Genomic DNA, 26,330 nt, shown 5'->3' with positions numbered 1-26,330 from the left:
ATAAAGTACAAAGCACAGCAGCTTCAATTAACAAATACAACTACAATATTCTTCAATTCTATGTAGATTCATTTTACCCCAAGGATATTAGAACACGTCAGAAAGTTGAATATTATTCCTCTAACATCTGTCATCAAAACCAAAATCATACAGTGAAATTCACACAAATCACAGCAAACCTGCCATCCCACTGCAAGAGTCAAACATCCACCCTATGCTACAGCCTTCAAAATATTGAGATAATTGATGGATAGTCTTCTTTTCTTGTCTCATCACCAAGGTTTCACTTCAAAACAATACCACATGATGAGTCCACTTTTTTTTATGTTAACGTGTGAATACTGCTGTCATAATTTAGTATGCAGTGTGCTGGTCTGAATCGACATGTTTGTAAGGGATTCCATCATGTCAAACGGAGGAGAAGGGAAAATCTGACAGCAGGCATTTGTTGGATATGGCCAAATCTCTGCTGGATCCTGCCTTCACTGCACAGTCCCTGAAGCACTGAAAACTTATCCCACTTTTTAAAGCCATGCATGCATGAAACTGAGGGCAGAATTTCAAGCAGGAATTGATGACTTAGTAAAAATGTGCGTAATTTCCTCATATAAAAGAGAAATGGAAAGGCACACCAAGAAAACATTGTTCCTGAGTAAGGTGATTAAAAATTCAAGAGCCCCTTTTGAAGTCAAAACCTCATAAAGCTCATCAGATCTGTTTAAAGATAGACATCTGCAATAAAGAAAATTGCACAGAGAATTAAGGAGCAGTATTTTGCAGGTGCTGTTGTGCTCTATTTATCTACATTTAACACAGAAAAACTTCTAAAAAGCCAAGTGGAAACAGTGGATTTACTTGGTAGATTAGCAAATACATGTATTTTCAAAGAAGGGCAATAGTTTCTACCATTTTTATGGAAATGCTATCTTTAAAGAGAAGTTTTCAGTTTATTTTATACCCAAAATTCAATGACTGGATAGCCAGACCTTCTTTTTTGTAGTTAAAGTCCTATTTCTGAATAAGCTATTGCTGGACCCTATAAAAATACTGACATGTTTAAAACCGAAGCTAAGGCAGAAAAGTTTCAAACAAAAGAAATAAGATCAAGTTACAATGGAATGACCCGGAGGAGGGCATGGCAATCCACTGCAGTATTCTTGCCTGGAGAATCCCATGGACAGAGGAGCCTGGTGGGCTATAGTCCATAGCTATGGTCGCAAAGATCAGACATGACTGAAGTGACTTAGCACACACGCACGATGGGACGAAGAAATTTTTCACAGATATCAGAAAGTAGCTTAATTAAAATACGACTTTAGCTATTTCAATAATTGCATAGCTTTCTAGATCACACAATTTACATATTTACCAACAGTGTACAAGGGTTCCCTTTCTCCACACCCTTACAAGCATTTCGTATCTCTTTTTTGCTTCGTTCATAGTAGCTATTCTAACAAGTATAAGGTAATACCGTATTTTGGCTGTGATTTGCATTTCCTTGGTGATTAGTGATGTTGAGTATCTTTTTATGTTGACGTCTGTATGTCTACTTTAGAAAAATGTGTATTCAAATCTTCTGCCCATTTTTAAATCATATTGTTCTTTTGTTGTTGTTGTTGTTGATAGAGATTTGTATGAGGTCTTTATATCTATTTTCTTTTAAAAACCAGATGGTTGAAAAATTCAATAATTTGATGATCACTTGATCATCTCAACTTTTCTTCATAGTAGAAGTTTCTATCAAGGCTATTAAACACATTTAAGAAAGATGACCATAAACTGAGGGACTTTTGAAAGAAAAGGGAAGAGTCATTAGTAATTACTCCAGTGCAACAGACATAAACCCAAACTATGAGGCATTTGAGGCATGGGGTCACTTATACCAATGGCTAAGGTCATGTACACGCTGCTATATTTAAAATGGATAACCAACAATAACCCATTGTAGAGCACATGGAACTCTGCTCAATATTATGTGCCAACCTGGATGGGAGGGGCATTTGGGGTAGAATGGATACATGTACATGTATGGCTGAGTCCTTTCACTGTCCACCTGAAACTACCATAACATTGTTAAGCAGCTATTCCCCAGTACAAAATGTCTTTGGTGTTAAAAAAAAATTAAACTAAAAAACAATGTAAAATTTAAAAAAAAAAATTTTTTTTTTGAGGAGTACAAGTAGAAGGATGGTAGTAAAGAGTCCAGAAAAATGTGACATAAAACTCCAGGATAAATTTAGCTTCTTCACAATTTTTTTACCTCCAATTCTATGAGTAATTGTGTCTCACAGCAATAATTTTTAGCAAGTTAATATCTCTTGTGAGTTAAAATATTTCACTGTTATATGAAAATTAAGTTTCTTAATTAGCCATATTCTATACCTTATTTAAGCAAAAAATAGGTTGAACCAATTCAGACAAAAGAAACAGACGCCAATTATTCTCAGAAAATTCTAAAATGGAAAGAGACTATTTCTCTTGCTTTAAGGAAGGAAGTCGTGCAACATTAGAGGCTGCTGTGGCAGGAATTCATGGAAATGTTACCATCAGGTGACTTTGTTTCCACCATTTCTATCCTTCCTTGCCTTTCTCCAGCTCGGTTCCTCTATGAAGGAGATTCTGACCATCTCAGTTTGAGTCAGGCTTCTCCTGCTGTGGTCAAGGAAGCAGAGTCACTCACTGAAAGTTTACCAGAGCAATTGCTTAACAAATGAACCCATGAGAGTCACTGCATATGATTTAAATGATCCTTATTAAATAAGTAAATCCTGTAAATGGAATGCTGATTTTCACTTCCATCCTACAACCACTGAACAATACTGTCTCTGATTCAACATCTGGTCTACACTTCAGTCAGGATCTCTTTAATAGATAAGAACTGCACCAGTTCAGTTCACTTCAGTTCAGTCACTCAGTCATGTCTGACTCTTTGTGACCCCAGGAATTGCAGCATCCCAGGCCTCCCTGTCCATCACCAACTCCCAGAGTTCACTCAGACTCACGTCCATCGAGTCGGTGATATCATCCAGCCATCTCATCCTCGGCTGTCCCCTTCTCCTCCTGCCCCCAATCCCTCCCAGCATCAGTCTTTTCCAATGAGTCAACTCTTCGCATGAGGTGGCCAAAGTATTGGAGTTTCACCTTTAGCATCAGTCCTTCAAAAGAACACCCAGGACTGATCTCCTTTAGAATGGACTGGTTGGATCTCCTTGCAGTCCAAGGGACCCTCAAGAGTCTTCTCCAACACCAGAGTTCAAAAGCATCATTTCTTCGGCTCTCAGCTTTCTTCACAGTCCAACTCTCACATCCATACATGACCATGGAAAAACCATAGCCTTGACTAGATGGACCTTTGTTGGCAAAGTAATGTCTCTGCTTTTCAATATGCTATCTAGGTTGGTCATAACTTTCCTTCCAAGGAGTAAGCATCTTAATTTCATGGCTGCAATCATCATCTGCAGTGATTTTGGAGCCCCCCAAAATAAAGTCTGACACTGTTTCCACTGTTTCCCCATCTATTTCCCATGAAGTGATGGGACCAGATGCCATGATCTTAGTTTTCTGAATGTTAAGCTTTAAGCCAACATTTTCACTCTCCTCTTTCACTTTCATCAAGAGGCTTTTTAGTTCTTCTTTACTTTCTGCCATAAGGGCTGTGTCATCTGCATATCTGAGGTTATTGATTTTTCTCCCGGCAATTTTGATTCCAGCCTGTGCTTCTTCCAGCCCAGCGTTTCTCATGATGTACTCTGCATAGAAGTAAAATAAGCAGGGTGACAATATACAGCCTTGACGCACTCCTTTTCCTATTTGGAACCAGTCTGTTGTTCCATGTCCAGTTCTAACTGTTGCTTCCTGACCTGCATCTAGGTTTCTCAAGAGGCAGGTCAGGTGGTCTGGTATTCCCATCTCTTGAAGAATTTTCCACAGTTGATTGTGATCCACACAGTCAAAGGCTTTGGCATAGTCAATAAAGCAGAAATAGATGTTTTTCTGGAATTCTCTTGCTTTTTCCATGATCCAGCAGATGTTGGCAATTTGACCTAAGAACTGCATCAAAATATGACTAATACATTTGGAGATTTCTGACCTTAGCCACTATAGACACCAGGATCAGATAGGTGCTCTGGAAACATATCTCCAAATGATCTTTCAGACTGATATACTCTTCTTTGGAAAAAAAAAGATCCAATTCCTTTCAATCTTAATTTTCAAAAAAAACACAACTGCTAGATAAGCACAACAAAGAAACACTGCTGGGAGGAGCCAATGAGAAGGCTTGATTCACCAAAACATGAGTTAAACTCATCAGCTATACATTATTACAGCTGATCCATAAATACCTACCCTATTTCTGCTGTTAGCTGTAGATAACAATCAAACATACCTTTTTGTGTGATGGAGAACAACCGAAGCTGTTTCTATTTTATAAGGATTTCAATAAATCTATTTTTACTCCAAAATGATGATGATTTGCCAGTAATTAAAAGCAAAAAACTTCAAAATAAGAAACTGCACCTCCACTTTAGTTATTAAATACATTTGAAATTCAGTTATCCATAGCATCCATTTGTAATCAGCCATTGATTTTTAACAAACTAAGATAAGGTCTCCACACCATTTATTTCAATGTATGTGCACACACCTAATTCCTATTGACTTATTGCTCATTTCTTGTACTATATTTTCTTTTAGACGAAAAAAGAACTTCATGCTCACAACATAAGTCAGTTGGAGATCTGTTCAAGAAAGTGAAATAGTTTTAAAATGTGCAATGCCCAGAAGCAAGGTTAAATAAGATTAGGCTGTGTGCTGGGAGATGTTAGTGTTATGACCTGAGGATTTCAGACTCCAGAGAAATACCCAGGTCCAATTTCGAGCTGGCTAAAGAGCAACATTAGCATTGATTGTAGCACTGGCCTCAAGCCTTCTGCCCTGCCTTGTGGCTAGCAATTGGGTCCTTGGTGGCAACACTAACTATAAAGAAAAAGATATGCAGAAATAATACAGAATGTTTGCTTAACCTATTAAACAACTAAAAATACATCAAAGGCTTGAATATTTGTTTAGATGTGAAGCTTGAATAATTTTTACAGCCTGAAAAATCTATCCTAAAAACAGTCTCATAAAAATAGGACTTCTTATGTAATTTCTGGTACTCAATTTATTATTGTTCTAAAATATCACCAGAAGCTGTCTTCAAGTAACAGGTTATTTGTTCTATCTAAAACAGTAAGAAGCTTGAGAAAACCAAATGGGAAGCAAATGCTAAGGATATTTAGAGCTCTGACAAGTTTTTGTACAGGGGACAATTTTGTGTCTGATATTCAAATTGAACACATGCATCCTTTAATATCAAAAAAAAATTCCCTTTTATACATGTCCTTTTTTCTCTTATGTTTTCTCTTCTTTCTTCTCCCATAATCCTTCAAATGAAAACATCACTATAAAACTATTCTCAGTTTCCCTCTGCTCTTAAACTCTAAGGCAATAGAGGGTTTTTCTCTGAAATTTTCTCTCTGAATAACTTGGGAATATATGAAGTAAAATGATGTTTTTCAAACATTGTAAATAAAGTGCTTAGAGCCAAAGAGAGACGCTTGCTTGATACTAACAAAGACCCAGAAGAACTGGTTTCAAATTCCCAATTTGTGACTTCCACTTGTGTGACCTTGGACAACTCACTTTTCCTCTCTATTTCTCAGTATTTTCATTTGTAGGAATGTAATCACAATGATCTCATTAATTTTCTTTATTTGAGGGAAGTTGAATTTTAAAATGTATCTCTACATATTACATAAAATTTAAGTGCTATTAAAATAGCAACTATGATTTAATCATATTAATTATGATCAAAGCCAGGGAAGCACTATAGTGGGGCAAAGCCAGTGAGGCAAGTCAGAGGTGAACTGATGCTCTCTCATGCCATTATCATCAAATATGTTGAATGACAGTGCACATAGGAAAAGATGCTATTCTGAAGACCTCTCATTCAATTCTTTGTGCAATCACCATTCATGTGCCAGACAGCCTTTTAAATATGAAATCAGTAAAATATATGAACATAGCCCAGTCCACAAGCATCTTACAGTCCAATGGAAGAGTTCAACAGGTAATCTGATACCAACTATGAAATTCAGTGATGCTATTATGAGTGTTTGGAGAGACACAACAAGAGCACCAAAGAACAGACTCAAACCCAGTCTAGGGGAAAAAATGCTCCTTGAAAGTGATAGATCCTAGCTTACAAGAAGGAGAAGTAGACAGAGCAGTCAAGCAAATTCCAAAACGGGGTGAGAGTTCAAGACATAAGCAGACACCTGCAGGTTTCAACACAGCTGGAAAGGAGAAAGGGTGGGAAGAGTAGCAGGAGCCAAATCAGAAAGGGTACTTTGTGTCATATTAAGACCTTGATATTTTATTTCAGGAAGCAATAGGGAGCTATTAAAGAATTCTAAGAAGGATCAAGACATAATAAGTTTGGTTTTTAGAAAGATGTGCAACACTGTGGAACACTTGAAGAACATATATCCTAGATGGAGACTTGATGCAGCCATGAAAGAAAGAGACATGAGAAGCTGATGCAGGGAATGTGGCATTTAGGAAAGAAAAAAGAAAGAAAGACTGAGGGGAGATTTATGAACAAGAACATCCATGCAGCATCTTTCTGTATCTCAAAAGAATATGTAGCTATTAACTGATTTAGTTCAAGGATGACAGACAGAAGGGTTCCCTGAAGCAGCCTTTAACCTTCTGAAAAAGGTAACAGTGTGGTTGATAAATGGTAAAGAAAGCCCTGTTGAAGGAGAGGGGAAAGAGAGATGTATGCAATGTTTCAATAATAATTCTATTTGTAAAAATTTAGAGGACATAAAAATGATAAACATAAAATTTCAAGTTTTCAACTATACATCATACTATATTCAGAATGATTTGTTATCCAAGGATTTCAGATTTGCAACTGTATCTAGATTTAGTGTAAAAGACCTCAAATAAAAACCAAACATTAAAAAAAAAAGAACATCCATATTTGACAATGGTTCAAAATGGATGAAAAGCAAGAGAAAAGATTCAAGGGTGATTCCTCCAAAGCTTGTTTACCAATTTAATCAGTGCTTTGCTGACTTAATCATGCTGCCAGCCATGGTCCAAAAGATACAAGGAGAAGAATGGGCTTGTTAGAGGGAGATGCTGGGGTTGAGAACCTGGTAAAAGAACTTGGTTAAAAGAGGCAGGAGATGATAAGGTTAAGTTTGAAACATCTTCAGTTTGTATTGGACATCTGAGCACAAGTTCCTAAAAGGTAAGTCTAGAGTGCAAAAGGAAAATGTGGATTTAAGATACAGATCCAGTAGTTAGCACAATAAAAACGGTAGACTAAATTATGGTAACAGATATATTACTATATGTTAGCACATAGAGTGAGAAAAGCGAAGGGCTAGGGACATTCAGTCCAGTCGCTCAGTCGTGTCCGACTCTCTGCAACCCCATGAATCGCAGCACGCCAGGCCTCCCTGTCCATCACCATCTCCCGGAGTTCATTCAGACTCACGTCCATCGAGTCCGTGATGCCATCCAGCCATCTCATCCTCGGTCGTCCCCTTCTCCTCCTGTCCCCAATCCCTCCCAGCATCAGAGTCTTTTCCAATGAGTCAACTCTTCGCATGAGGTGGCCAAAGTACTGAAGCAAATCAAAAAAAAAAAAGAAACAAGAAAAAACGATGGGTATTTCAGCAAGACAAAGTCTGAGACAATCTAAACATCATATACATATTTATTGTATATTTCATTCTCAGTTCAATAAAAATTTATATGAATAGATTTTAACTGAAGTATAGAGACCTAAATAAAATTAAACTATCAGCAGCCAAAGCTCAGCATGATATATTAAAAAAAAAAAAACAATAGAATGAGGGTCTCAGGTACCAACAAATTAACAGAACTGTTTCTGACTCTAGCTCTTTAATGTAGAACCAGTTTCCTCAACTTCTTGAGTTTTAAGTTCTCAGTATTCAATGTAAGGAAATTCAACTGGATCATTCAATTCCCTTTCAACTGCAAAAATTGTTGATTTTACAATGCCATGCTCTGCCTTCTCAGTAATGTTCAGTCCCTTGACACATCAACTGTACAATCATTCAACACTTTCTTCACTCATTACCTCCTTAAACAAATATTTATTGAGCATCTACTGGGGACTAGGCACTTTTCAAAGTACACAGAACAAAGCAGTGAACAGGACAGCCAAAGTTCTTGCTTTCAAGAACTAGTGGGGAGGAGAGATAATAAAGAAAAATAATATATGCAGGTGAGGAAAGGTGCTTTGAAGAAAAATAAAGCACGGGAAGTAAATGGACCAGATTTTATAGAGAGCTGACAGGAAGAGCTTTCTGATAATAACATATTTGAACAAAGATTTGAAGTAAAGGAAAAGTAAGCCATGCTTTTGTGGAAGAAGACCAATTCTAGGCAAAAAAAAGAAAGTCCCTACTGCTGAAGCTGCTTGGCTTCCTCAAAGAGTCAAAAGAGATCTGATGTGGCTTGGGTGGGTGGAGAACATAGGCGTTTAAGGATACATAATAGCAGGCCAGGAACACACTTGGAGATGTCAAATGGCAGTTAAATATATGATTATGGACTAACCACATATATGTGTGTGTGTGTGTGTGTGTGTGTGTGTGTGTTATGGATTGAATGTTTGTATACTACCAAAATTCACATATTAAAGCCCAAACTCCCAGTGTGAAAATATTAGAAGTCAAGGACTTGGGAGGGAATTAAGTTTAGATGAGGTCATAAAGGTGGAGTCACCAGGATAATATTAGTGTCTTTTCAAGACAAGGAAGACAGACCTCCTCCTCATCCATGTGGTGGTGGTGGTAGTTTAGTCGCTCAATCATGTCCAACTCTTGTGACCCCATGGATTGTAGACCTCCAGCCTCCTCTGTCTGGGGACTTTTCAGGAAAGAATACTGGAGTGGGTTGCCATTTCCTTCTCCACTGATACATGTGAGATCCAGGAAGAGGGTTCCCACCAGAAACCAAATCTGCTGGCACCTTGATCTTGGACTTCCCAGCCTCCAGAACTGTGAGACATAAATGTATATTGTATAAGCCACTCAGTCTTGGGTATTTTGTTATAGCACTCCACTCAGACTCAGACAGGAGCCATGACTCTGAATAAGGCATTTGGGAGGGTTAATGTTGCTAGAAGAGACAAGCAGACACATGACACAGCCTGAAGCGCTCTCACTAACTATGGCTGGGGAGAGAAGGACCCATAATAGAGCTAGTCAAGGAAACAGAAAGTGAGAAAGAGCAAAACCTAGAAACCTAGTGCTGCTACTGCTGCTGCTAAGTCTCTTCAATCGTGTCCGACTCTGCGCGACCCCATAGACGGCAGCCCACGAGGCTCCTCCGTCCCTGGGATTCTCCAGGCAAGAACACTGGAGTGGGTGTCCATTTCCTTCTCCAATGCATGAAAGTGAAACGTGAAAGCGAAGTCGCTCAGTCATGTCTGACCCTCAGCGACCCCATGGACTGCAGCCTACCAGGCTCCTCCGTCCATGGGATTTTCCAGGCAAGAGTACTGGAGCGGGATGCCATTGCATTCTCCAACCTAGTGCTAAGAGTGCCTTAAGGAAAAAAGGATGATCAATTATGGAAAGTGTAACTGGTAGATCACACATGATGAGGACACTATTTAGTAGTTAGGGGTCACCTTGATAAGAGCTCTCTCAGTGGTGTGGTATTGACAGAAAGTTATGATATCTAAATGATATCTCATGATATCTAAATGTGAAAGTAATGAAATGCAGGCAGTGAGAAGACACAATATTTTCTATTAGGAAGAGCTTTGCTATCATGGGAACAGAAAAATGATGCAGTGGCTTGAGAAGAATGTGAAGAAAAGGAAGGTTTTTCTTCATGGAAGATGAAACATATTTGTATGCTAATGATAAAGTTTCAGTGCAGAGGGGAATACTGATGATATAGAGAAATAAATCACTTTCAGACCAAAACCCTTGACAGGAGAGGGTGAGATCCAGGGTTCAAGTTAGTATGGAGCTTCAAATAGCCCATCGATTGTGAAAGAAGCGAATGCATAGTAAAAGGATACAGGGAATTTGGCATATTGTGAAAGGGCATATGTGGAAGTTCTCTTCTATGACTTCTATTTCCTCAGGGAAATAACAAGCAAGATTATAGTAGGATTCTTGAGCAGCACTAAAAGCCCCTCTGTGGTTTGTGGTCATAAAGTAGAGCCAATCATTATGGTTGTGTGATTTTCTCCAGTTTCATTAGCTGCTTGAATGCAGCCATGGAGTGAGGTGAGATTAGTCCCCATGTTGAGCACCCACTATTTTAAAAACTTTTAGGGATAAAAATTGATTAGAGCCTCATGATATCCACTATCTTCTGGAAATTAAGGAGAAATTATGTAAGCAAAAAAAATCAATACAAAACACAGAATAATAACTAGTCAGAGAATATACAGAGCAAGAAGATAACTGCATTCATGGCTGGGCAGGATCAAAGAGGGCTGCCTGGACAAGACGCAAATCACCTCCCTCTGACTCATGTACCAGGTGATTCACACCTTCTTGGGCCTCATAAGTAACTGAGAAGATGGTTTGGTCATGGTAATGACTTGTCACGGTGGCTATGATCCCAATTCAATCTACAAAGATTGCTGACTGAATGAATTCCTCCTTCAATGATATCTGAAGAGAAAAGGAAGTGAAGCAGGATAAATCTGTAAATGTCTGTTCATGTACACTGTCAGCCAGATGAGAGGATGAAACATGAGGTCTGTCATTTCCCAGATGTGGTAGATCCTGTTCAGGTAGGTAGGTAGCTAGGTATGCAGGTGTTTAGATAGTTAGTTAGGCATGAATAAATACATACATACCATTTTCTTTGTTCCCTCCTTCAATTCTACTCAGGTTTCCTCTAAGATGGTCACCTAATGTATTCTCAGTGGGCAGGTACATCCCCCTTTGTGGTTTGCCACGTCATTATAGTATGAGGAGTGTTTTGGTGTCCTGTATAAACCTAACTTTGAGTCTTTGAATTCCTCTGACCAAAAATCTTGATGCTACTTGTTTCTGTCCATGTAAGTGCAAATACTATGTTTTGGTGACCTAGATTCTTCAAGGAACCAGAGTATTTGCTTCCCATTATATCTTATTGGCACTATTTGATGTTCAAAGACTTGTTTTTCCACTGCTCTCATATTCTCAAATTTGTTTTTACTGCAAGCATGTTTTTTCTTCAGATAGTAAAGATAATTTCTAAAATACCATTTATATTTCAGTGCACCAACTTATGTGGTTATATTCTTCATCATCATAGTTCCTTCAAAAGTAACATGCAACATGTGTTTTTAAAGAAGACTATTTTCCTGACGGATAATTGAGAGTGGAATTTCCAAGTGAAAGATCAGCATGTAGAGATGCAGCAGAGCGAGAGAGGACGTTAATCCCACGTGAAAAGACAAGATGTCCCTCAAGACACAAGTAGCAAGAAAGAGGGGCTGTAGCCTCAGCTCCAGAGGGGAGTGGTGTTTTCTGACTAGTCCAATCCATTTGTGATAATTCCATTTTCCTTGCCACTAATGAATTAGGCATAAATATGTAAAGCAATGACACACAAAAAGTCTGGAAAGAGACACAGTGGTGTTGGTTTTGTTTCCTATACAAAGAAGCATGCTGAAATAGCGCTCTCCCTTCTTCTACTGGACATTGTGATGCTTTCATATTTCCATGAGACTGTCACAGTTATCTTGTAAAACAGAAGGGATGCCAGCCAAAAACAAGTCAACATGTTGAGGAATGAAGAGTAAAACCTTGACAAGAATTCAAGTTCCCAATGCTGTCATCACTGAGTGGCTAAATCAACCAACCCAGAAGCTGCTCTCTTTGGGGACTTTTTTCCCTGTGATTTATCAAATCTAATGTTTAGAAAAGAAGGGAAAAAAAGAGAGGGAAAGGGAAAGGCCAGGGATGAGATAGGGAAAGAAGGATGGGAATATATATAAAATAACTACAGAATTTTAAAACTTTTAAGAACATTTTTAAGTGACAGTTTGGGGACCAACTGGTACAATTTCTCATTAGTAAAGTTTTATTTGTCAGATTGTAGACATAAGGCTGCCATGAAAAACACAATTTTAAATCTCTTATCTGATAGACAGGAATGCAGAGGTCCAGACATGGCAAGTGCTCACGCAGATTCATAGTGCTTCTTGCAACAGAGTCAAGACTCCCAACTTGAAGCTCTCCATTTCAAGTCCAGGATTTAAAAGTGCCAATTTTACTGTTTGTTGTTGTCATTCAGTCACTCAGTTGTGTCCAACTCTTTGCAACCCCATGAATTAGAAGGTCTTGTAGGTCTTCATAGAACCATTCAACTTCAGCTTCTTTGGCATTAGTGGTTGGAGCATAGACCTTGAATTGTTTGACTTGGAAATGAACCAAGATCAGTCTGCTGTTTTGAGATTGCACCAAGTACTGTATTTCAGACTCTTTTATTGACTATATGGGCTACTTTACTTTTTTCTAAGGGATTTTTGCCCACAGAAGTAGATATAATGGTCATCTGAATTAAATTTGCCCATTCCCATCCACTTTAGTTCACTGATTCTTAAAATGTCGAAGTTCACTCTTGCCACTGCCTATTTGACCACTTCCAATTTACCTTGATTCACGGGCCACACATTCCAATTTCAAGTCCAGTACTTAAAAGTGCCATTTTTACTGTTTGAAGATCTGTGAATAAAAATAATGCCATTTGCCCCAAATACCTTCAAGATTTGTTGCAAGAATCCAATGATATTACATTTGTGACTCACTTTGAACTGCAAGCAATGTTATTTTATGATAAATAAAAAATACTAATGCTAAAAAATGCAGCATAATTCTTCAGATTCCAAACATGTATCTTATATAGGAATAAACTACTCAATTTCTAATTTAGTTGTTAAAAACCACACAACCACATGAAAATTCATACTTTGTCTCTCTACACTATTCTTTAATAGAAACAACTAATATTGGGATACGAGTAACATTGAGTTTCTTGAAATAGATAATAATCTGTTTTTAACCAATTCCTATAAAGATAATAAAGTCAATACCTACTTGATTTTTCCTATCTTCTAAGATCATGTCAATCATCCTTTTAAAAAGCAATGCCAGGCATATTTTTACAAACCTTGAATGTAATATTGATCAATATTTTTCTGTTGAAAGAATCAATGAATAAATGATCACACATTTAGAATCATTTTATTTAACTCCTATGCTGTTGTTGTTCAGTCAAAAGCCATGTCCTTGTGAACATCAGGCTTCCCTCTCCTTAACTTTGCTCAAACTCATGAGTTTGCTCAAACTCATGTGCACTGAGTTTGCTCAAACTCATGTGCACTGAGTCAGTGATGCCATCCAACCACCTCATCCTCTGTCACTTCCTTCTCCTGCCCTCAATCTTTCCCAGCATCAGGATCTTTTCCAAAGAGTTGGCTCTTTGCACCAGGTGGCCAAAGTATTGGAGCTTCAGCTTCAGCATCAGTCCATCCAATGAATATGCAGGGTTCATCTTCTTTAGGATTAACTGGTTTGATCTCCTTGCTGTCCAAGGGACTCTCAAAAGTCTTCTCCAACACCACAGTTCAAAAGCATCAATTCTTCGGCATTCAGCCTTTTGTATGGCCAAACTCTTACTTCTGAATGAATACTGGAAAAGCCATAGCTTTGACTATATGAACCATTGATGGCAAAGTGACGTTCTGCTTTTCAATATGCTGTCTAGGTTTAGCAAGCATCTTTATTTCATGTCTGCAGTCATTGTCTACAGTGATTTTGGAGCCAAAGAAAAGAAAATCTGTCACTGTTTGCACTTTTTCCTCATCTATTTGCATAAAGTGATGGGACCAGATGCCATGATCTTCATTTTCTGAATGTTGAATTTTAAGCCAGTATTTTCACTCTCCTCTTTCACCTTCATCAAGAGGCTCTTTATTTTCTACCATTAGAATGTTATCATCTGCATGTCTGAGATTATTGATATTTCTCCCAGCAATCTTGATTCCAGCTTGTGCTTCATCCAGCCTAGCATTTCACATGATGTACTCTGCATGTAAGTTAAATAAGTAGGGTGACAATATACAGCCTTGACATATGCCTTTCCCATCTTTGAACCAGTCCATTGTTCCATGTCTGGTCCTAACTATTGCTTCACAACCTGCATACAGGTTTATCAGGAGACAGATAAGGTGGTCTGGTATTGCCATCTCTTGAAGAATTTTTCCCTCAGTTTGTTGTGATCCACACAGTCAAAGGTTTAGCATAATCAATGAAGCAGAAAATTTTCTGGAATTCCCTTATTTTTTCTATGATCCAATGGATTTTGGCAATTTGAGCTCTGGTTGCTCTGCCCTTTCTGAATACAGCTTATACATCTAGAAGTTCTCAATTCATGTACTACTGAAGCCTAGCTTGCAGGATTTTGAGCATAATCTTGCTAGTATGTGAAATGAATGCAATTGCACAGTAATTTTAACATTCTTTGGCATTTCCCTTCTTTGGGAATGGAATGAGAATGGATCTTTTTCAGTCTTGTGGCCACCACTGAGTTTTCCAAATTTGCTGGCATATTGGTTGCAGCACTTTAACAGCATCATCTTTTAGGATTTGAAATAGTTCAGTTGAACTTCCATCAGTTCTACTAGCTTTGTTTACAGTCATGCTTCCTAAGGCCCACTTGACCCACATTCCAGGATGTCTGGCTCCAGATGAGTGACCACACCACTGTGATTATCTAGGTCATTAAAACCTTTTTTGTACAATTATTCTGTGTATTGTTGCTACTTCTTAATCTCTTCTGCTTCTCTGTCCTTTCTTGTGCCCATACCTGTGCATGAAATGTTTCCTTGGTATCTCTAATTCTTAAAGAAATCTCTGGTCTTTCCCATTCTATTGTTTTCCTCTATCATTTTGCACTGTTCACTCTCCTTGCTATTTTCTGGAACTCCACATTTAGTTGTGCTTATCTTTCCTTTTCTCCTCTGTCTTTCACTTCTCTTCTTTTCTCAGCTATTTATAAGGCCTTCTCAGACAGCCACATGGCCTTTTTGCATTTCTTTTTCTTGGGGATGGTTTTGATCACCACCTCCTGTACAATGTTACAAACCTCTGTCCATAGTTCTTTAAGCACTCTGTCTACCAGACCTAATCCCTGGAATTTATTGGTCACCTCCACTGTAAAATCATAAGGGAATTTATTTAGTTCATACCTGAATGGCCTAGTTACTATGCCAAAGACTTTCACTGTGTGGATCTCAATAAATTGTGGAAAATTTTGAAAGAGATGGGAATACCAGACCACCTGACCTGCCTCCTGAGAAATCTGTATGCAGGTAAGGAAGCAACAGTTAGAACTGGACATGGAACAGCAGACTGGTTCCAAATAGGAAAAGGAGTACATCAAGGCTGTATATTGTCATCCTGCTTATTTAACTTATATGCAGAGTACATCATGAGAAACTGGGCTGGACGAAGCACAAGCTGGAATCAAGATTGCCAGGAGATATATCAATAACTTCAGATATGCAGATGACACCACCCTTATGGCAGAAAGCAAAGAACAAAAGAACCTCTTGATGAAAGCAAAAGAGGAGAGTGAAAAAGTTGGCTTAAAACTCAACATTTAGAACACTAAGATCATGGCATCTGATCCCATCACTTCATGGGAAATAGATGGGGAACCAGTGGAAACAGTAGTGGACTTTATTTTGGGGGGGCTCCAAAATCACCACATGACTGCAGCCATGAAATTAAAAGATGCTTACTTCTTGAAAGAAAAGTTATGACCAACCTGGATAGCATATTCAAAAGCAGAGACATTACTTTGTCAACAAAGGTCCATCTAGTCAAGGCTACAGTTTTTCCAGTAGTCAGGTATGGATATGAGAGTTAGACTATAAAGAAATCTGAGCACAGAAGAATTGATGTTCTTGAATTGTGGTATTGGAGAAGACTCTTGAGAGTCCCATGGACTGAAAGGAGATCCAACCAGTCCATCCTAAAGAAGATTAGCCCTGAGTGTTCATTGGAAGGACTGATGTTGAAGCTGAAACTCCAAAACTTTGGCCACCTGATGCAAAGAACTGACTCATTTGAAAAGACCCTGATGCTGGGAAAGATTGAAGGCAGGAGGAGAAGGGGACAACAGAGGATGAGATGGTCGGATGGCATCACCAACTCAATGGACATGAGTTGGGGAAAACTCCAGGAGTTGGTGATGGACAGGGAGGCCTGGCGTGTTGTGGTCCATGGCATTGCAAAGAGTTGTACATGACTGAGCGACTGAACTGAACTGAATGGCCTAGTGGTTTTCCCTACTTTCTTCACTTTAAGCCTGAATTTTGCAATTAGGAGCTGATGTTCTGAGCCACAGTCAGCTCCATGTCATGTTTTTGTTGACTGTAAAGAGCTTCTCCATCCTTGGTTGCAAAGAATATAATCCATCTTAGTTCGATATTGACCATCTAGTGATGTCCATGTGTAGAGTCATCTCTTGTGTTGTTGGAAGAGGGTGTTTGCTATGACCAGTGTGTTCTGTTGGCAAGACTCTTTATAACCTTTGCCTTGCTTCATTTTGTACTCCAAGGCCAAACTTGCCTGTTACTGCAGGTATCTCTTGACTGCCTACTTTTGCATTCCAATCCCCTATGATGAAAACGACATCTTTTTTGGTGTTAATTCCAGGAAGTCTTGCAGATCTTCATAGAGCCATTCTACTTTAGCTTCTTTGTCAGTAGTGGTTGGGGCACAGACTTGGATTACTGTGATACTGAATGGTTTGCCTTGGAAACAAACCAAGATCATACTGTATTTTATCATAAATAAGAATATCTAACTTGCAGACTTCTTGCTCCAACCTTTTCCATCTTAGTCTGTTCTTAGATAAAAATTCAGTTAGGTAGTAGTGTATGACATACAGTAAGTGTATAATACACCTGCACACACAGGTATACATGCAAATACATATACAAAACCACCAGTCTCCAAATCAATGATTCTTCCCATCTTTCTCTTGGAGGGATATAAGCCAGCTGACTGCATTCTTTGAGCAAAAAGGAGAAAGAGAGACAGAGACGGTCCCATGTAATCTTTGTCTATGCAGTCTCTTCAGTCGTGTCTGATTCTTTGCAACCCTATGGATTGTAGCCCACCAGGCTTCATGGTCCATGGGTTTCTCCAGGCAAGAATACTGGAGCGGGTTGTCATGCCCTCCTCAAGGAGATCTTTCTGACTTGGGGCTCAAATCCATGACTACTGTGACTCCTGCATTACAGGGAGATCCTTTACCACTGAGCCACCAGGGAACCCCCCTGTTTGCATAACTGTCCCTAGTCTGACAGCCAGGCCTTGCACCCAAGAGTGGAGAATACCTGTGGTCCAGTCACTGCACAAGCAAACTTCCCATCCTCTGCTGTGGCAGGGGAGGAATAGGTGTGTCACCGCCTAGGACAGATTAGGTGACTTGTGGTTTTGCTTCTTAAATATTGATGCTGAAACAATATTCCTGACTTCACAGGTCCTCCTAACTTACAGGAATTTTTTTAAGGTTTCTATTCTTGAATTGCCTTGCTCCTTGGATTTCCTCATTGCAGGCTTAGAGGAATTTCTGCTTCTCCAAATGTGCTGTCAGTAAACACTCATTCATTTGCTTTTGTGTTTCCAAAATTTCACTAACGTCTCTTACCCGGTGTTGTCTGCTCTCTCATTTACTTTCCACTTTTCTTTTTTTTTCCTTCTAGTGTATGTTTTTGACAGGAGCAGAGATAAATGTTTGCATCCAGTTCACTATTTACGGTTAAATGTCTTTAATTGGTTTTCAAATGTTGAACCATTCTTGCATCCCCCAACAAAGCCTATAATATAATAACATAATTTTTAGCATATTACTTTAATTTTGTTAGTGATTTTTATTTGTGGTCTTTTTTTCTATTTCATAAACTTTTGCTTTCATCTCTTTAATTTCCTTTCTTCTAAATTACTTGGTTTTCTCCATCATTCCTTCTATTTTGATTTTGACAATGATTTTATATTTTCAACTATAGAAATATAGAATACAAATTACTCCCTAAGATCCACTTTAACTACATCTTGTTTTGATACATAGTGCTTTAATATTTATTCCATTCTAAATGTTTTCTAATTTCTAAATAATTTTCTTATTAACATACGAATTGTTTGTTAAGTATACTCTCCCCCTTAAATCATCATGCAGGACAGGAAGCAAGAAAAATTTTTTTAGTCTTTCTGATTTCTAGAATATTATTACATGTAGTTGACAATGTTGCCTGTATGATGTTGACATTTTTGAAATCTGTTGAGATTTCCATTGTAGCCTTACTCAAGTAAATTTTTGTGTACTTTGAAACATATTTATTTCCTGTTGGACACAGTCTTTATATATATTATTTAATCATGCTTTCAATGGGTTATTTAAATCTCCAATTCTTTGCCTTTTCAGCTCTGGCTATTTGTTCTGTTTCAGGGAGAAGTATATTAAACCTCTCTCCGTGTTTGTAGGTTTGTCAGTTTCTCTTTGTTGATGTTTATTATGTCTTTCAATTCTTTGTGGTTAGGGGCTTTGAACTGGAGTGATTAAAAAATGAATTAAGAGTTTACAGGCCAGTGGGAGAGACTGTTAGATACACTTCTAACAAGAAAACCCAAGGCCTAACACAACTGACACGTGAGAAAGAAACAAAGTGCTGTTGAGTCGGACAAGAAACAAACCCATTTCTTTTTCTGGATTGTCTCTATCTAATTTGTAAGGACCTCTGAGGGATGTAAATCCTCCTCTTTTGCATCTGTAGAATGTTTTCCGGGCGGTCTGGAGAGAGAGGCTCTTTGCCCCCCTTTATGTGTGCTTTATTTCCTCCCTCCCTTCATTGGCCCGGTCTCTTCCTGATCCAAGCTTTCTGTTATCTGTTAGTCCCCTTCTTACTAACTTCTCTCTTTCTTTATTAGCCATTCTATCTTTTACCTTCAATATTTACATTTTTCTTTTCCTCTTTCTGTCTCCTAGATGACTCATAAAGTGAAACCCTAGGATTCTTATTTGTTTTGTTTAGTGAATAATATATATGTTTATGCTATTAAAAATCATATTCATTCAGTTTAAACATACATAATTGGGAAAAAGTCAGACTCTTCTCTTTAGCTTTTAAAATAATCATTACATTCTTTTTTTAAATTTCTATGTCAACAATTCCATGACCCCCAATTTGGTTCAGCAAATAATTTTTCAAATTCCTTTTTACAACCCCATATTTCTATTCCACCAAATTTTAATAGGCAGGGGAATTAATAATAGTATTTTACTAAAAGATAAAACTTCTTCTTTGGAGAAGGCAATGGCCCCCCACTCCAATACTCTTGCCTGGAAAATCCCATGGACGGAGGAGCCTGGTGAGCTACAGTCCATGGGGTGGTGAAGAGTCGGACACGACTGAGCGACTTCACTTTCACTTTTCACTTTCATGCATTAGAGAAGGAAATGGCAACCCACTCCAGTATTCTTGCCTAGAGAACCCCAGGGGTGGGGGAGCCTGGTGGGCTGCCGTCAGAGTCGGACATGACTGAAGCAACTTAGCAGCCAAAGATTGTGTGAAATAAATATGATTTCTTTGAGCTTATGCTGTAATTGTAGAATAGTTCAAGGAGAGCATGTGTGGCTAAGTTTTTGCAAAGATTAAAAAAATGATGCTTTTTTTCAATGCCAATGAAACATTGTATATGGAAAGATGACTAGTTTAACTGCTACAAGACCAGGCTGCTAAAATGCAATACTTAAATATCACAAAGCCAAGATATAAAAAAAGATTATCATGAAAATGCAAAATAGCATATTAAATTCAAATAGTATGAGCATCTCCTAGGTTGCCTTGTCTCTGTAGTAGCCTGGCTATGATGGATGCCTTATTAAAGCTATAAATAATTTTGTACTTATAGCTTTATCAAAGAGTGATTATGATATAAAGAAAAATGAATAGAATTTCCATATATTCTTACAATTTTCACGTTACAGTGTGCATACATGCACATTCACACACATACACACTATCATTTTTCTGCACTATCAAGAGATTACATGAAAAGACGGTTGTTGGACATCATAGTAACCCCTGCAAGGCTGCTTGAGGGATAGTTTGTGTTGCAATTTGTTCAGTTTTCTGTCAAGGTAATTTCTACAGTAACCCCTATTTGCATTCTTTCAAATGGTGGTAAAATCTGACATATCCCATTAAATATGATAGCAGCGCAGTGTTTCATCCACTCTTAAGCCCACTTGGGAATTCTTCATTTTATCTACTGACTGAGACCATTCTTCTCTGGTATCAAGCATCAAACTTTTTACTGTTAAAATGTTAATTAGACTTTTATAACCATTTTAGTAGTTCTGCTCTTCATCTCAATTGCTCCAAACATAATTATTTACAATTGCATAATGTTCTCATTAATATGCTATGGAAATCTGCCATAGTGCATAGACTTATCTTAATAACAAGCTGCAGAAATATATCCTCAAAGACATCTGTGAAACATCTGTAGAATTTTAATGATGCAAAATAACTTTTCAGTAAATGAAACAATAAGCAGACGACACTTAAGGTCAGTATTTTTTATAACTATAGCCTGTCTGCTAGTATGGCTACTGCATGCCACTGTTTAATACACCAATAGCACAACCTGGAAGCCGCCCTAAACCCCGCTTCTGGAGGTTCTTTGATTTTGTGTGGTCTTTGTTGGTAGTTTCTGGGTTTTGCCAACTCTACAGATGGAGAGACGGCATGCCCGAAGGGCGGCAGCCAAGAGGAGTTACCCCACGTCTGAGGTCAGGGGCAGCAGCTGAGAGTGCCAGGCTGCAACGGTGCAGGAATGGCCAAGAGGAGCTACCCCGCATCTGAGGTCAGGGGCGGTGGCCGGGAGGAGCCACTCCATGCCCGAGGCCACAGGCAGCAGTTGGGAGGAGCTACCCCTTGTCCTAGGCCAGGGTCAGTGGCCCGGAGAAGCCACCCTGCATCTGAGGCCAGGGGCGGCAGCCCGGAGGAGTCACCCCACGTCCAAGGAGCAGCAGCTGCATGGGCACAGGAGGGCCTAAGGGAGCTATCCCACGTTGAAGGTCAGGAGGGGGTCAGTGAGGAGATACCCCTCATCCAAGGTAAGGAGCAGTGGCGGAGCTTTGCTGGAGCAGCCATGAAGAGATACCCCACGCCCAAGGTAAGAGAAACCCAAGTAAGACGGTAGGTGTTGCAAGAGGGCAGACACACTGAAACCATACTCACGGAAAAACTAGTCAATCTAATCACACTAGGACCACAGCCTGGCCTAACTCAGTGAAACTAAGCCATTCCCACGGGGCATCCCAAGATGGGCGGGTCATGGTGGAGAGGTCTGACAGAATGTGGTCCACTGGAGAAGGGAATGGCAAATCACTTCAGTATTCTTGCCTTGAGAACCCCATGAACAGTGTGAAAAGACAAAATGATAGGATACTGAAAGAGGAACTCCCCAGGTCAGTAGGTGCCCAATATGCTACTGGAGATCAGGGGAGAAATAACTTCAGAAAGAAGGAAGGGATGGAGCCAAAGCAAAAAGAATACCCAGCTGTGGATGTGACTGGTGATAGAAGCAAGATCCAATGCTGTAAAGAGCAATATTGCATAGGAACCAGGAATGTCAGGTCCATGAATCAAGGCAAATTGGAAGTGGTCAAACAAGAGATGGCAAGAGTAAATGTCGACATTCTAGGAATCAGCAAACTACAATGGACTGGAATGGGTGAATTTAACTCAGATGACCATTATATCTACTACTGTGGGCAGGAATCCCTTACAAGAAATGGAGTAGCCATCATGGTCAACAAAAGAGTCCTAAATACAGTACTTGGATGCAATCTGAAAAACGACAGAATGATCTCTGTTTGTCTCCAAGGCAAACCATTCAATAGCACAGTAATCCAAGTCTATTGCCCAACCAGTAATGCGGAAGTAGCTGAAGTTTTACGATTCTATGAAGACCTACAAGACCTTTTAGAACTAACACCCAAAAAAGATGTCCTTTTCATTATAGGGGACTGGAATGCAAAAGTAGGAAGTCAAGAAACACCTGGAGTAACAGGCAAATTTGGCCTTGGAATGCGGAATGAAGCAGAGCAAAGACTAATAGAGTTTTGCCAAGAAAATGCACTGGTCATAGCAAACACCCTCTTCCAACAACACAAGAGAAGACTCTACACATGGACATCACCAGATGGTCAACACCGAAATCAGATTGATTATATTCTTTGCAGCCAAAGACAGAGAAGCTCTATACAGTCAACAAAAACAAGACCAGGAGCTGACTGTGGCTCAGATCATGAACTCCTTATTACCAAATTCAGACTTAAATTGAAGAAAGTAAAGAAAACCGCTAGACCATTCAGGTATGAGCTAAATCAAATCCCTTATGATTATACAGTGGAAGTGAGAAATAGATTTAAGGGCCTAGATCTGATAGTTAGAGTGCCTATGAACTATGGAATGAGGTTCGTGACATTATACAGGAGACAGGGATCAAGACCATCCCCATGGAAAAGAAATGCAAAAAAGCAAAATGGCTGTCTGGGGAGGCCTTACAAATAGCTGTGAAAAGAAGAGAGGCGAAAAGCAAAGGAGAAAAGGAAAGATGTAAGCATCTGAATGCAGAGTTCCAAAGAAGAGCAAGAACAGATAAGAAAGCCTTCTTCAGCAATCAATGCAAAGAAATAGAGGAAAAGAACAGAATGGGAAAGACTAGAGATCTCTTCAAGAAAATTAGATATACCAAGGGAACATTTCATGCAAAGATGGGCTCGATAAAGGACAGAAATGGTATGGACCTAACGGAAGCAGAAGATATCAAGAAGAGGTGGCAAGAATACACAGAAGAACTGTACAAAAAAGATCTTCACAACCCAGATAATCACGATGGTGTGATCACTCACCTAGAGCCAGACATCCTGGAATGTGAAGTCAAGTGGGCCTTGGAAAGTATCACTACGAACAAAGCTAGTGGAGGTGATGGCATTCCAGTTGAGCTATTTCAAATCCTGAAAGATGATGCTCTGAAAGTACTGCACTCAATATGCCAGGAAATTTGGAAAACTCAGCACCTGGCCACAGGACTGGAAAAGTTCAGTTTTCATTCCAGTCCCAAAGAAATCAATGCCAAAGAATGCTCAAACGACCCCACAATTGCACTCATCTAGCATGCTAGTAAAGTAATGCTCAAAATTCTCCAAGACAGGCTTCAGTAATACGTGAACCGCGAACTTCCTGATGGTCAAGCTGGTTTTAGAAAAGGCAGAGGAACCAGAGATCAAATGGCCAACATCCGCTGGATCATCGAAAAAGGAAGAGAGTTCCAGAAAAACATCTATTTCTGCTTTATTGACTATGCCAAAGCCTTTGACTCTATGGATCACAATAAACTGCGGAAAATTCTCAAAGAGATGTGAATACCAGACCACCTGACCTGCCTCTTGAGAAACCTAGATGCAGGTCAGGAAGCAACAGTTAGAACTGGACATGGAACAACAGACTGGTTCCAAATAGGAAAAGGAGTACGTCAAGGCTGTATATTGTCACCCTGCTTATTTAACTTATATGCAGAGTACATCATGAGAAATGCTGGACTGGAAGAAACACAAGCTGGAATCAAGATTGCTGGGAGAAATATCAATAACCTCAAATATGCAGATGACACCACCCTTATGGCAGAAAGTGAAGAGGAACTAAAAAGCCTCTTGATGAAAGTGAAAGAGGAGAGTGAAAAAGTTGGCTTAAAGCTCAACATTCTGAAAATGAAGATCAGGGCATCCAGTCCCATCACTTCATAGGAAATAGATGGGGAAACAGTTAAAACACTGTCAGACTTTATTTTTGGGGGCTCCAAAATCACTGCAGATGGTGATTGCAGCCATGAAATTAAAAGACTCTTACTCCTTGGAAGAAAAGTTATGACCAACCTAGATAGCATATTCAAAAGCAGAGACATTACTTTGCCGACTAAGGTCCGTCTAGTCAAGGCTATGGTTTTTCCAGTGGTCATGTATGGATGTGAGAGTTGGACTGTGAAGAAGGCTGAGCACCGAAGAATTGATGCTTTTGGGGGGCAGGAGGAGAAGGGGACGACAGAGGATGAGATGGTTGGATGGCATCACTGACTCGATGGATGTGAGTCTGAGTGAACTCTGGGAGTTGGTGATGGAGGGAGGCCTGGCGTGCTGCAATTCATGGGGTCGCAAAGAGTCGGACATGACTGAGCAACTGAACTTAACTGAGCACAACCTACTAATCATTATTTGCTAAATCCCATGTTCTTTAAAAGTTATACACGTAGAGCCCAGAATATCCTTGTGTCTTATTAATGTATAAAATAGTATTGATATGATACAATATATACAATCTTGGCACCTATTTGTAAACATTTTCCTCCAACACATGTCAAGGAGCTCTACCCATATCTCATTCATCCTTGGATTGTTCATTTAAATATTAATTTCTCTTTTCACAGAAAAATAGATGTTCATAGGATAAATAGCTTGCTTCACTTTATATTCCTACAACAGATAGGAAATGACAACAGAATTTCAATTTATTTCAGAAACAGATATCCAGTTAAATGTAATCTGCTATTTTTCTAAGGTTTCTAGTGGGAATAGTCCTGAGATTGTATTGATAGGGCTATTTGTGTTACCTTGGGCAAGTCACTTAATTTAACAGAATCTCAATAATTTTCATTTAGAAAGGGAAACAAAAGTAACCACCTCAAAGTATCCAAATAGAATAATTACTATTTCATTCACTTAATTTCCCTAAAAGCCTAGAAGAGATCGTCATAGGGAAGACTAAAATTCAGCTGGCTGAATAAATGACAGGTGGATGGATACATATTGTGCTTTGCAAACTCTAAAGTCCAATATATTAAGATCTCTGCTTTATGTGAGTCCTATTTGCAGAAAAACTCCCAATATGGAGATAGGCATAATATATTAGTCTTCTATTGCTGATGTAAACAAACTACCCCAAACTTGGAGGCTTAACACAACACATTATTATTATCATACAGTTCAGTAAGTTAGAAGCTGAACATGGGTCTCACTAGGCTGAGCCTTGAGAAAAGCTCCGACTGTGCAAATAGTGGGCAGAAGTTACATTTCAGAGATGGAGGAGGCAGTAAGAAACCTCCAACTGCCTGGGTCTCAGATCAATCAATGGTCAAATTCTTTCAATATCCTCCTTGAACACCATCTATATCATATCAGGCTCCACACTCTTCATCTGTGTCACTCCTTCACAGATTTCTATCACTTGCTCACAAGTGATAAACATAGCCACAGTTACGGTTAAGGCTTCAACATATAAATCTGGAGGGGTGGGGCATACAGACATCTATAGTCTATAACATCTAAAGTAATCTTTAGATTACTTTACATCTATAACATCTAAAGTAATCAAAGCAGTCCACACTGCAGAAAGATAGATATATAGACCAATGGAAAACAACAGAGAACTCAAAATAAACCCTCATGCTTATAGTCAAATGATCTTCTATAAGAATGCCAAGGCTATACAATGGAGAAAGAACAGTTTCTTCAGTGAATATTGGAGAACTGTATAACCACATGCAAACAGTACGACATTGTACCCTTTCCTTACACCATATGTAAAAATTAGCTCAAGTATATTAAAGACATAAACATAAGACCTAAAATTTTAAAAATCTAAAAGAAAATATACGAGAAAATCTTCATTACATAGGATTTAGCACTATTCTCTTGAATATGATCCCAAAGCATAGGCAACAAAAGCAAAAATCGACAAGCTGGACTATATAAGACTTGAAAACATACGTTTAGCAAAAGAAATAGTCCAAAGAGTGAAACGCAACCAGTGGAATGGGACAAAATATTTGCAAACAATGTATCTGAAAATGAGTTAATATCTAGAATACATAAAGGGCAACTCCAACTCAACAACAAGAGAAAAACAAAAACAGCCAATTAAAAAATGCACAGAGGACTTAGACTGTTTTTCTGTTTCCCTGTTTTTTATATATCACATTTTTCATGTTTAAATAACATGATAAATATTTGTTCAACTGATTTCAGGACTGCTTAATATACCTATGACCCTGAATAGTAACAGGGATTAAGTCACACTGTTGAGGTGGGGCAAATCAATTCACAGCATTTCTTTTGCATCCTTAAAAACTGAAAGGTAATAGTAT

The sequence above is a fragment of the Capricornis sumatraensis genome, chromosome 13 (genome assembly GCF_032405125.1).
Source record: "Capricornis sumatraensis isolate serow.1 chromosome 13, serow.2, whole genome shotgun sequence".
Lineage (NCBI taxonomy): Eukaryota > Metazoa > Chordata > Mammalia > Artiodactyla > Bovidae > Capricornis > Capricornis sumatraensis.
The sequence above is the reverse complement of the archived record's forward strand: the minus strand, read 5'-3'. Positions refer to the sequence as shown.